This window comes from Fukomys damarensis, unplaced genomic scaffold (genome assembly GCF_012274545.1).
Source record: "Fukomys damarensis isolate Sample0158 unplaced genomic scaffold, DMR_v1.0_HiC HiC_scaffold_31, whole genome shotgun sequence".
Taxonomy (NCBI): domain Eukaryota; kingdom Metazoa; phylum Chordata; class Mammalia; order Rodentia; family Bathyergidae; genus Fukomys; species Fukomys damarensis.
In genome coordinates this window covers 28,910,949-28,921,220 of record NW_022900943.1, presented here as the reverse complement: position 1 = coordinate 28,921,220, position 10,272 = coordinate 28,910,949, and the positions used below count along the sequence as shown (strand labels likewise).

Here is a 10,272-nt window from a genome sequence, read left to right as displayed (position 1 = left end):
GCTCCAAGTTATGGCTGGTGCGCAGATGCCGCCCCAAGGCCTCATGCACTGGGAGGGTTATGGAGACCCACAGATGGCTTGGTCTTAGGAGGTGGGGTCAGTGCAAAGAGGCAGTCCCTGGAGCTCTGACTTGGAAGGGTCTGTCTGCCTCCCTGGCTTCCAGCGTTCCTCTCTCGCTGCTTCCTGGCTATCGTGCCACAAGCAGCTTCTCCCAGGCGATCCCCTTCTGCCATGCAGGCCTGCCTTGGAGCCAAGCAACTATGAACTGAAACATGAGCCAAAATAAACCTCTCGTCCTTTGGCTCGTCCAGCAGGACAGCCTGCACTGTCCTACCAGGCGCCTAGACGGAGAGATGGGAAGATAGAGGGAGAAAGGAAGGATAAACGTGGGGACACACACCAGAGAGAACAACGGAGCATGACCAAGGTTGGAGCCAGGCCTTTTATAATCGGCGCCCCATCAATAAGACCAACTCACATTCCGGGGGAAGGGAACGTGCAGACCGCAGATGACAATAGATGGGGGTCCGAGGAGCCATTTTCCTGACTGCCTAGCACACCTTGGCAGCTAGCACCACGTACCGGACAAAGATGGCCTCGCGCAGAGATGGCAGGTGTACGGAAAGTATAGCGAGCTCTCTGACAAGGGTAAAAAGGAGACACTCTGAGGTGGTAGGAAAAGGAGAACTTAATTCAATTTGGGACATCCTGCGATGTCTTCCTTAAGAAAGTGACTTGAGTGAGGTCTCAATTAGACCTCAGAAATGGTCATTTCAGAAAACAGACCAACACCAGAAGGGTCTGAGGTCTGAAAGAACATTAAAATCACACGGGGAGCTTCCCAGGCTTCTGATTCAGCAAACCTGGAGGATGTAAGAATTTACATTTCAGTTGATTCTGGTGACCTGGGCCCAGGCACTGCGCTTTTGAGAAATACAGACTTAAGCAAAGACTTGGAAACAGAGCATGCTGGGAAAGAAACAAATACTTTTATTTATCAAGTTGAACAGACTCAGTTTCCTAGTACTTTTAGATTCAGTGGAAACGAAGGGTGTTAGTCTGTACTTAATGAATCCCAAAATTATAAATTCTGGGTATTGAGAAGAATTTGGAGAATGTGAACCCTTCATTTTACAAATGAGCTAAGTGGAAGTAGAAGATGGGCTCCAATAGGCAGCGTCGTCTTTTTAAATCAGACAGGTCTTAGTGGTTCTCTCACTCGAAGGTTCCTCAATGAAACACACTAGGGCCTTTCCCTTTGGCGTCTCAGTGCTTTCTATTTGAGATGAGCCAAGGAACTGTGGTGACACTCCCAGTGAAACACTCATCTTTCATAAAACATGCATGTCCATATGGAAGGGAGGCTGAGAATTCTCTGAAAACCTCTGAGTCCATCAGCCACGTTTCTATGTGATTGAGACCTAGAACTCCTGCCTGGCTCCTTGGGCTGAGAAGTCTGAGCTGTGCTTCTGGCCTCTTTCACCCTCTGCTGTCCTTTTTCTTTCCCAAGGGCTCACATGCCCAAATTTAGCTACCTAAATGGCTCTGCAAAACTTGGGTTTGGTGGTGCTGCTCCTTTGTAAAACCCAAAGCATTAGTAAAATTAAATCTAAATGCAAACTGGGTCAAACCCATCTTGACTCCTGAAATATGCTTTCTTCTGAAAGAGAGTAGTAAAATCCTGTAGTCTATTCTTTCCAACAAATGCACAAAATTACCTTGGTGTCTTTATTCTGTTGTCTGAGCTGTTGTCACCTTTTATTTGACTTTACTGAAGGAAACAAGATGGAGACAGTTTTGAACAGCCCAAGGGAATCTCATTTGCACATTCAAATACAAGCATGTGTTTATCATAATTTCCTAAACTCTGGCTTCCGCTCCCCTCACTCTTTCCCCACTTCACAGCCCCCACTCTGACATATGCTGCCACTCCCAAGGATATGCATAGACTCTTACAATGTGAGAAAGATTCTGAAGGTGTTTGAACAGTTGCCCCTTTCCACTTGTGGTTTCTGCAGCAACCTCGGTCGCCATTCTGAGAAGTCCTAGAGTTCACAGCCCTCACTTCCTGCTAACAGGTGAAGCCCACGCAGAACTTTCACCTTGAGCAATAGGAGAAACTACAGATACAGACAGGTTAACTGCAGCTTCTCTCAAACTTGAAACACTCAGTTCCTGAGCACAGACTCGTTAACTTATAGGAGAGGATGTCACATCGTAGCTAATGTCCTCCTTGCAAAGTTGGCGAGGTAAGCCCTGCAAACTGCAAGTCCATTTTATTCCTGCCTTTGCCAACTCAATCACAGATTGTCTCCTCTTCACTGGCTGAGTGAGCATCACTTAATGAGAGGCATCGGGTGTACAGTGGGAGAAGTGGCCGTGGACAGAGAGGAGTGCATCTCCTCAGCCTGTTGATGGTCAGATCCTGCCTCACTCCCCAGCTCTTCGGCTTGAGCCAAGTTACTTAGCTTCTGCAGCTCTCAACTTCTTCCTCGGGGCCTTGGTTTGCTCGCCTGTGCAGAAGAGGTGCTGTGAGAGTCAGACTCTGAACATCGAACTGACCTAGTGCTATCCTTGCTGACATTGGGTGCTCAGAAATGGTAGTCACGACAGCTCAGGCAGTAAATCAAACACGATTTTCTTCACAACGAAGCCCACCGTCTTCATTTTGTTGTTAGCAGCTTGATTTTGTTTTCCACTGACTCAGAACCACTTTGGTGTAACCTCCTCTTGATCCTGGCCAAATCAGAGAAATCCAAAATTACTAGAACACTAGTCTAGGGTTAGTCTCTGCCTGAAAACCTGTGAAGTGCTCAGCATGCTTTCCCCAACCAACAGCAAGTTATTAATAACGTATTTTTTCAGTCATTAGTAAGGCACTGTCAGAAAGGACTCAGACCCCCACAGCTTCTGGGATTCCATAGGAAAAAAAAATGTTAAATGCTGGAAGTTGAAGTATCAGCAACGCGCATTTGTTCATCTCAAACAAAAGATGCCTTTTTAAATAAAGGAAGCTGTGGTGTGCACAAACAGAGAGAGAGAGAGAGACTCTGGCTGCAAAATCCACCCCCCATCTTCTCCAGGGAGGCTCACGCCTCTGCCTGCTGTTCATCAGCCTAGATTTTGATGGGGTGATTTTTAGTCAGCTGCCTCGATCATTTTGGCACGGACAAAAATCCTTTAAAAAATGTTACACTTCATCAAAGTGTATCATGAGACTTCACGGTCATTATCTCAATGGTCGCTCTGATGTGCTACAATTGGCAGACACACAAACGGTAGGGGTGGAAGAGAAGAAAGCCAGCATTTCATGCGGAAAGCTGGCAAAGCCTCGCCAAGCTTCTGTCAACAACTCCACGGTCTGATCCGATGCACTGAGCGTGCTGATGATGCTCTTGTTTCTGGAGGAAGTAAACAAGAAAATGAATTCCACCGTGCAACACAGCCTCTTTGTATCTTCAAAATGGTGTGACTGGACTCGGGCCAGCCGTGTTGAAAGTTTGGCCATTTATGTCATCAGGGCCTCAGTTCTGATGGAGGCTTTGATTACAACTTGGACCCAGCTATAAGACCCTTCAGGGACAGCCACTCAGCAAATAAAGGCATTGATTGGTTGTTGGGTCAATTTAGCCATAAGGGTACAGAGCATGGCTCTTTTGAAAAGTCTAATGGATTAGCTACACAACCAGTCCCACTGCAGGACTTATTTTTCAAGTAACTCCATGACAGTTTTCCAGCTTGGCAGGGAAATCTTCCTCCAGAGCAAGCTTTAGAGCCCTTCTTATTATCAATAGTGGGGCTCAGAGGATTAGACACTGGGGGCCTTACAATGTAATAAAAACAACTGTTAAAAAAACAATTAAGGCAAACAATAGTTTTCATGGAAAACTATTAATTATGTAAAGTTATGCAGAAAGCAGAAAAATCTTTTTTTATTCAGAGCCCTCTAACACTGAGGACAACTGGAGTTACCTTCCACTGCATCCAGTGGCTCTCAAGTGGCAGGAAGTGGGGGTCCTTGGAGGAAGGGGCTCCCCTGAGTGTAAGCAGAAAGGAAGCAGAACACCAGGCTGCAACTTTGCTGCGAAGAGAGTAAAATAGTCAGGAAAGGAATGTTTGTCAGACTTACATTACCTTGCGTATCTTGGATCTTTTTGATAACTCAGAGCTGCATTTCCCTAAATAACTGAAATTGGATTGGAGCCTTCCTGCTGGGATCTCAACTGAATTTTTATAAAAACAAACAAAATACCATTTGTATAATAGGCCCTATTTCTAGCCAAGGTTCACCCTGAGAAAGTGACTCGGGAAGAAGTGGAGTCTCTTGTTCTTTGACGAAGTTTTCATTACATGGTGATGGTCCCGCTCGGACTCCTACCTCTCCTCTTTTGCCTCTGCTCTTTCCTCTCCTAAATGCAGTTTGCCCTCTTCTTCTTGCTGGAGCTTTTAAATTCATTGCTTTCTCTTCACAGTTTCTATCCTTGACCAGCAGTGCTGGGAATTGACTTACGGCCCTTCACCTACCTGTGTTCCACATCTGATGCTCTTCCCGGATGGGAATCACCAAGCCAAGCAGTCCCATTAAGAAGGCTGTTAACTGCACACATAAACATTGCTTTCTTACCTACAGTTACATGTATTTCTCCTCACTTCCAAGTAACTGGTTTTAGCACTCTTTCCAGCATGCCCAATACCTTTTATTTGACTATATTGTTTTAGAAGGGCCTTTGGGAATTTAGCTAATTTCATGCAAGAAGTTATTAAGTGGGATTTGACATTCTTTGATAACTCCAATAAACCATTAGTCAAGTCTCACTCCCTCTAAGGAAGGAATAAAAGCTTTATTAGTCATCGGGTCTCTATTCTAAACATGTCACCTGAATTTAGTATTGCATCTGTGCTGAAATGCAACTGACTTGCTTATTGAGTAGAACTTTCTCTGAAACTCCAAGGAAGCTGCCATTGGCTAACATAGGAGGACAGCATCTACCTTCTTCGGAAAATTCTCTTTGGATCTACGTGTGCATTTTGAGATAACTTAGCAAATTTAATTTCTCGACCTCTGATAAAGGTTGATAAAATAAACAAGACAAACTCACATGTTCACCTCTGTATCAACACACTAATTCGCTCTAAGGGATCAGATTCTTGCCTTTCTTTGCCCAGAATACAAGAATAAAAATAATCTTTCCTTCTGAGAAGTGGAAAACCTTGAGAAACCCAATCTCAAAAAAAAAAACAAAAAGAAAAAAAACAGAACATAATTGAGTGTGCAAAGGAAATTCATTACTAGGGTCAGAAACAATAATTCAATTAGCATGTATTTGTGTAATGCCTTTAAAATCATTCTAAACCCAAAACCACATTCATCTTTGAAATGTAATACCAACTTGGCACCCAGCATACTCAGATCACATTTTGCACGAGAGATTACAAAACAGCATCAAGATTGCAAAAGCAATTATTCCAGTTATCCAGATGTGATTTTTCAATCATCCTAGGAATTTTTTTTAGCAGTTTTTATTCTGTGGCGCTGCTTGCAGCTCTCACACTGGCACACTGCTTGCATCTCTTCATTATTAATTCAGCTCATGGAGCTTAATTGGACAAGGCTAGAGCGAATTTGACAAACATCACAGCAGCAGAAAAAGCAATCACTCTTTCAAGATGAAAATTTGTTTGATGTCTTACTGTGTAACTCATTTACTCTCCTCGGGAGTCATGTGACCTGAATGTTAATCAGCCATTGATTGGTTTCTCTCCTTGGACAGTCACGTGACCTGAATATTAACAGGCTGGCACTCTGTCACTGCACTGTTAGGCAACCTCGTGATTGGCTGCCAGGTTAGGATACAGAGATAAGTAGGTGCTTGATGAGCACTTGACAGAACTTCACAGAAAATTAAGGCCCTAAAATAGCATGAGAAAGTCTTGTCAAATCAAGCATGATTATCATTGAATGCTTAAGGAATTCATCATCGGCATGAAATTGATACACTTCAGTACCAGCAGGGCCTGTAGTCAGCGGGGACTCATCAGATTTTTATTTATATGTGTTCACCAAATCACATTAATTCTGAGAGCTAAAACATGCTAAGGATGAAGGTTATTTTCTGTTCAATCTAATTTATCTATGACAATAATCATCACTAATAATGTGTCAAATTGGATTGCAGTCATTTTATGCATGCATGCTGATTTGGAAAATAGTGTTAAACCGTCCCGCAGTAATTAACAACTGGTAAAGGTATGCTGGCCCAACGTAATCAGCATATCTAGATGGAAAATTAAGTTTTATAGAATGGATTTATAGATACATATCCATATTTAATTCAGAATACAAATTATTCTTGGTAAAAGCCGACATCATTTTTATAACACTATTAAAGCCAATAACCATTGAGAGACTCGCATTCTTAATTTGCCCCATCGTTCATTTTTTCTCTCATTTTCCACAGTTAACTTTCTAATGGATGTCACCTCCTTATTGGCAAGTCTTCATGGGAGCGGGGTCGGGTAGAGCTAAGCGATGAATAAATATGCCCCGACTTAAGCCTTAATCATGGATGAAGGCAGCCACATCGTACCTCTTAATACACAACGCTTCATAATTGTTGGTGAGGGCTGGGAGGTGGGCAGCAGGGCGATTACAGAAAGGGGGTGGTGCTAGACTTTGGCCTTTTGGTGTCTCTCCATTATTTCTCTTTGCAAAGGGACAAGAGGAAATTTTGCAGATTATCTTATAAGGGATTAATGTTTCTTGGTGCATTGTTTAAGCCTAAATTGCTTTTGTTGAAGTACCTTTTATGGAACAGAAGTTTTTTTTTTTCTTTTTCTCTTTTAAGTAGCCCCCCCACGGTTTATAATAGAACTACTGGAGTCATCAAATTTTGGGGTAAGGACATTTTAAAGAAATGTTTATATCGTTTGGTGAGTGGGCTACAATGTTTAGGAGGAGAATCGCACTCCCTAAGGAGGGAGATCAGATACACATGAACCCTGGTTTCTTTCCCACAGATCCCCACCCCATCTTAATCCCTGGGCGCCTAGCCCTGCCAGGATTCTGTCCCCTCTCTCAGCAGGTCTCTTTATTGATTAAATGAATCTGCTCCAAAGGCTGGCTCCCAGGCTCTTTGATCTAATCCGATCTGATTTTATCCTATCGCTTCAGCAGGACATCAGGGAATTAACAATAAGCAGCTTTGCCACAAGTGTTTAATAACTCAGCACAATCTCCTTATGGCTGGGAGCTGCTCAAGTTCCCATCCAATCCACGGCAAACAGTGTAACAGATTGGCCAGTGCCCCTGAACCTGAGGAATTTCCATGCACTGTGAAGCTAATCACTTCAAGTTTCTCCATAAAACTACACAGAGCAGATTTCTGCATCTTAACAAATTGAAAAAAACAACACTGGATGGGGAGGGGCACACAGAAAAGACTCACCTTCCAGCTAAAGCGGGGGCAAGGCTGGCAGGGTGGGGGCAGGCACAGATCTACTTCCGGCCTCTCACACAGTGCTTCTCCACCTTACATTTCCTCATGAATAAAATAATCTGGGTGGGCTCAAACCTAGCAATGGTCTAAGCCCACGATGAACTTTTTTTCCCCGCTGTGAAGCAGGTGCTGTGGTTTCAACCACAGGCCGTGCTGTTGTTCCTGTGATGGCCCTTGCCTTATGCAGGAAGTGCACAATGAAAGAAAGAGCCTGCGTCCCATGTGTGCCGTGCAGAGCGGAGATGTGAGTGTGTCTGTCCCTGGATTTCAAACTAGCGCACGGGCCTGAAGGGCTTGTAAGTGATCACTCAGTTACAGAGCCAGCCTTGAAATGCCATGTGTTTTGTTTTGTTTTGTTTTGCTTTGTTTTCTTAACTCTGGGCTGCCTCTACCTACATCCCTGCATGTAAATAGCCAAGGCAGAACTCGCTTAATATCTTTCTTCCCACCACAAAACAAAAAGCATGGTGCCTCTCTTTTCTCAGTCTCATTCACACAGTCTACAAGTAATCTCCTTCTCTGAGACAGAAACATCCAGGGCAAGGCTTACCCTTCTGTAAGGCCAGAGCCGGGAGGCGAGGCAGGGAGACGCTGGGAGGGGAAACAGGCTTTTGAAAGCTGCCGGATTATTGGTGCCATGGGGAAAACACCACTCCAGCACTCATCTAAAATGAAACATCTTTTAGTTGCTCTGTTTAATACCTACTGTACACCAGAGTTACCTATAAAAACACGTTTCATAACAAAAAGCCCTCTCTCCACCTCTGTCACTGTTCTCCACCAGCCTGGCAGCTCTGTAATTTCTCACTATATCTGCAGAGTGAGGAAGGGCTGCTTACTGAACCTCTGGGGCAGAGGGAATTTGCCAACAGGTTTAGGCCAGACTGCAATAGTGGGATCTTTGTCCCTATTCCCGGGGGACCTAGGGTACTTGCTAATTCGCTCAGATACAGCTGGAGGCTTTATTATTGTTTTCCTAAGTAAAAACATTTATTTTCATATCCTTCCCCTCCCACATGCATTCATTAGTATTTATCTAGATTCCCCCTACTACTTATAGAAGTCCAACATTTTGAGACACCCCCCCCCACATATGCTCAAAAACAATCTGCTTTTGAGTCTGCGATCCTCTCAATATGGACTGGAATGCTGGCATGAATGCTGTAATTATTTCCTCTTTGGAAATGCCTTTTGCCTTACTTTTTTTCTGTTCTACCAGATAAACTATGTCATAACAGAAAAATCTCTGTGAAGTTCTCCAAAGAACTCTGTGCTGTTTCCAGACCCCGGGACTGTAATTACGCCTGTGTAATTAAAGCAGAGTGCCTCCCGCCAACTGTGAGCAACCCTGTTTACATCACAAAGAGATAGCAAGACATACTCAGGAAGGTTCCAGCCAAAGTAATCTAGAGGGCTGCCTCAACTGGCTCCACTTTCTAAATATTGTCCCTGGGCTAGGGACAGTAAGCCACAGGGGAAAGTACGCAGGAGGGAGGACGCTGAGCCAAGCCGGAGCCAGAGGCCTGCTGACTTCCCCCCTGGGCAGAAGTCACAGAGCTTGGCTACTTGCCCCCCACCCCCACCCCGGCTTTGGCTGGAGTCTGTTTGCACATCTGGCCCAGGTGCTTCTCCTGCAGGGTCCGGTGTGGTGCATTGCTGGCCTTCTGAAATCCCCAAACTCTGAGCTCGCATGCAAAAAGTTCAGAGCATTAGGCCAGGGTGTGAGTACATTCTTGGCCTCCAATAGCACAAGGAAGATTCTTCTACCTGTCGTTCAAGCAGTTCACAAGCTTGTCTTTCTCTGCTGCTCTCCTTGGAGGCTGCAGCAACTGGAAGGAAATGAAAAAGACTCACAGAGGGAGAGACGGAAAAGAAGAGACACGTAGAGAAGAGGAAAGACACCAAAGCCACATTTTGAGAAAAAAAAAATCCCTATAAAATAAGAGCATATTACATTTTCTTATATTTTCAAAATGTAGCCAAACTAAACCATTAAATGAGGATTTTGTTTCACAAAGTCTGCAAACCATTCAACCGCTAAGCCACTATACCAGGAACGTGGTGCCAACCAAAATATGTCAAGATTAGTAGTATTCAATAAAATCTCAAAACCAAATGACATGCAAGCTGTATTTCATGATTAGAGCGCTTCCTTATGTCAAGGAACGCACATATTAACTTGTTTAAACATGGCTCTGCACTGTTACTCTTTTGTCAAAAGCAGAGGAAAGAGAACCTAGCGCTAACCAAACCCATCCGGATGAAACCTTCATGCTTTCTCTCCTCCTGGCAAGCGGCACCGCCACCATCCAAGTAATCCTCACCTTGTGAGAGGAGAGCCTCCAAAGGGAAGAGAGGCAGGAGAGTCCACCTCCGCTCTTACCAAGTGGCACAGTACAAGCAGGTTTGCAGATGCCTGGCCCAGGTCCCAACACAAGAGTGCACGAGAGGATGAGAATCAAAAAAAACAAAATGCTGACTTTTCCCCTAAGACAGCAAATCACCCAAATTACAGAATGCAAACACTTCATCTTCTTCTAGTAAAATGAATGCCTTTGTAACCTTAAGGGTTATGTAATGTTGAAACAATTACAAAGGGCGGTGGTATATGCTTTCTTACTGCATCCTCAGACGTGTGCTGGTCATTTATATAAGATTATCCCCACTTTGTAAGACAGAAGCCTGAGTCTCCAGAAGACGAAATGTCCTGTCCACGTGGCAATGTCAGAAACAGGTAAAACTGGAGCAGGAGCTGGGCACTGTGGCAATAACTATA

The 10,272-nt window shown here is 44.2% G+C and overlaps 1 long non-coding RNA gene across 1 annotated transcript; it reads right to left on the bottom strand.

The window, feature by feature from the left end:
- Positions 1 to 975: 975 nt before the first annotated feature.
- LOC117283853 lies at positions 976 to 9,344 on the bottom strand. The gene is made up of 4 exons (XR_004514886.1): positions 9,264 to 9,344; positions 8,047 to 8,161; positions 3,973 to 4,081; positions 976 to 3,401 (listed from the first exon to the last, which is right to left on the bottom strand). It is a non-coding gene; the product is annotated as an uncharacterized LOC117283853 (long non-coding RNA).
- Between the last annotated feature and the right edge of the window lie 928 nt (positions 9,345 to 10,272).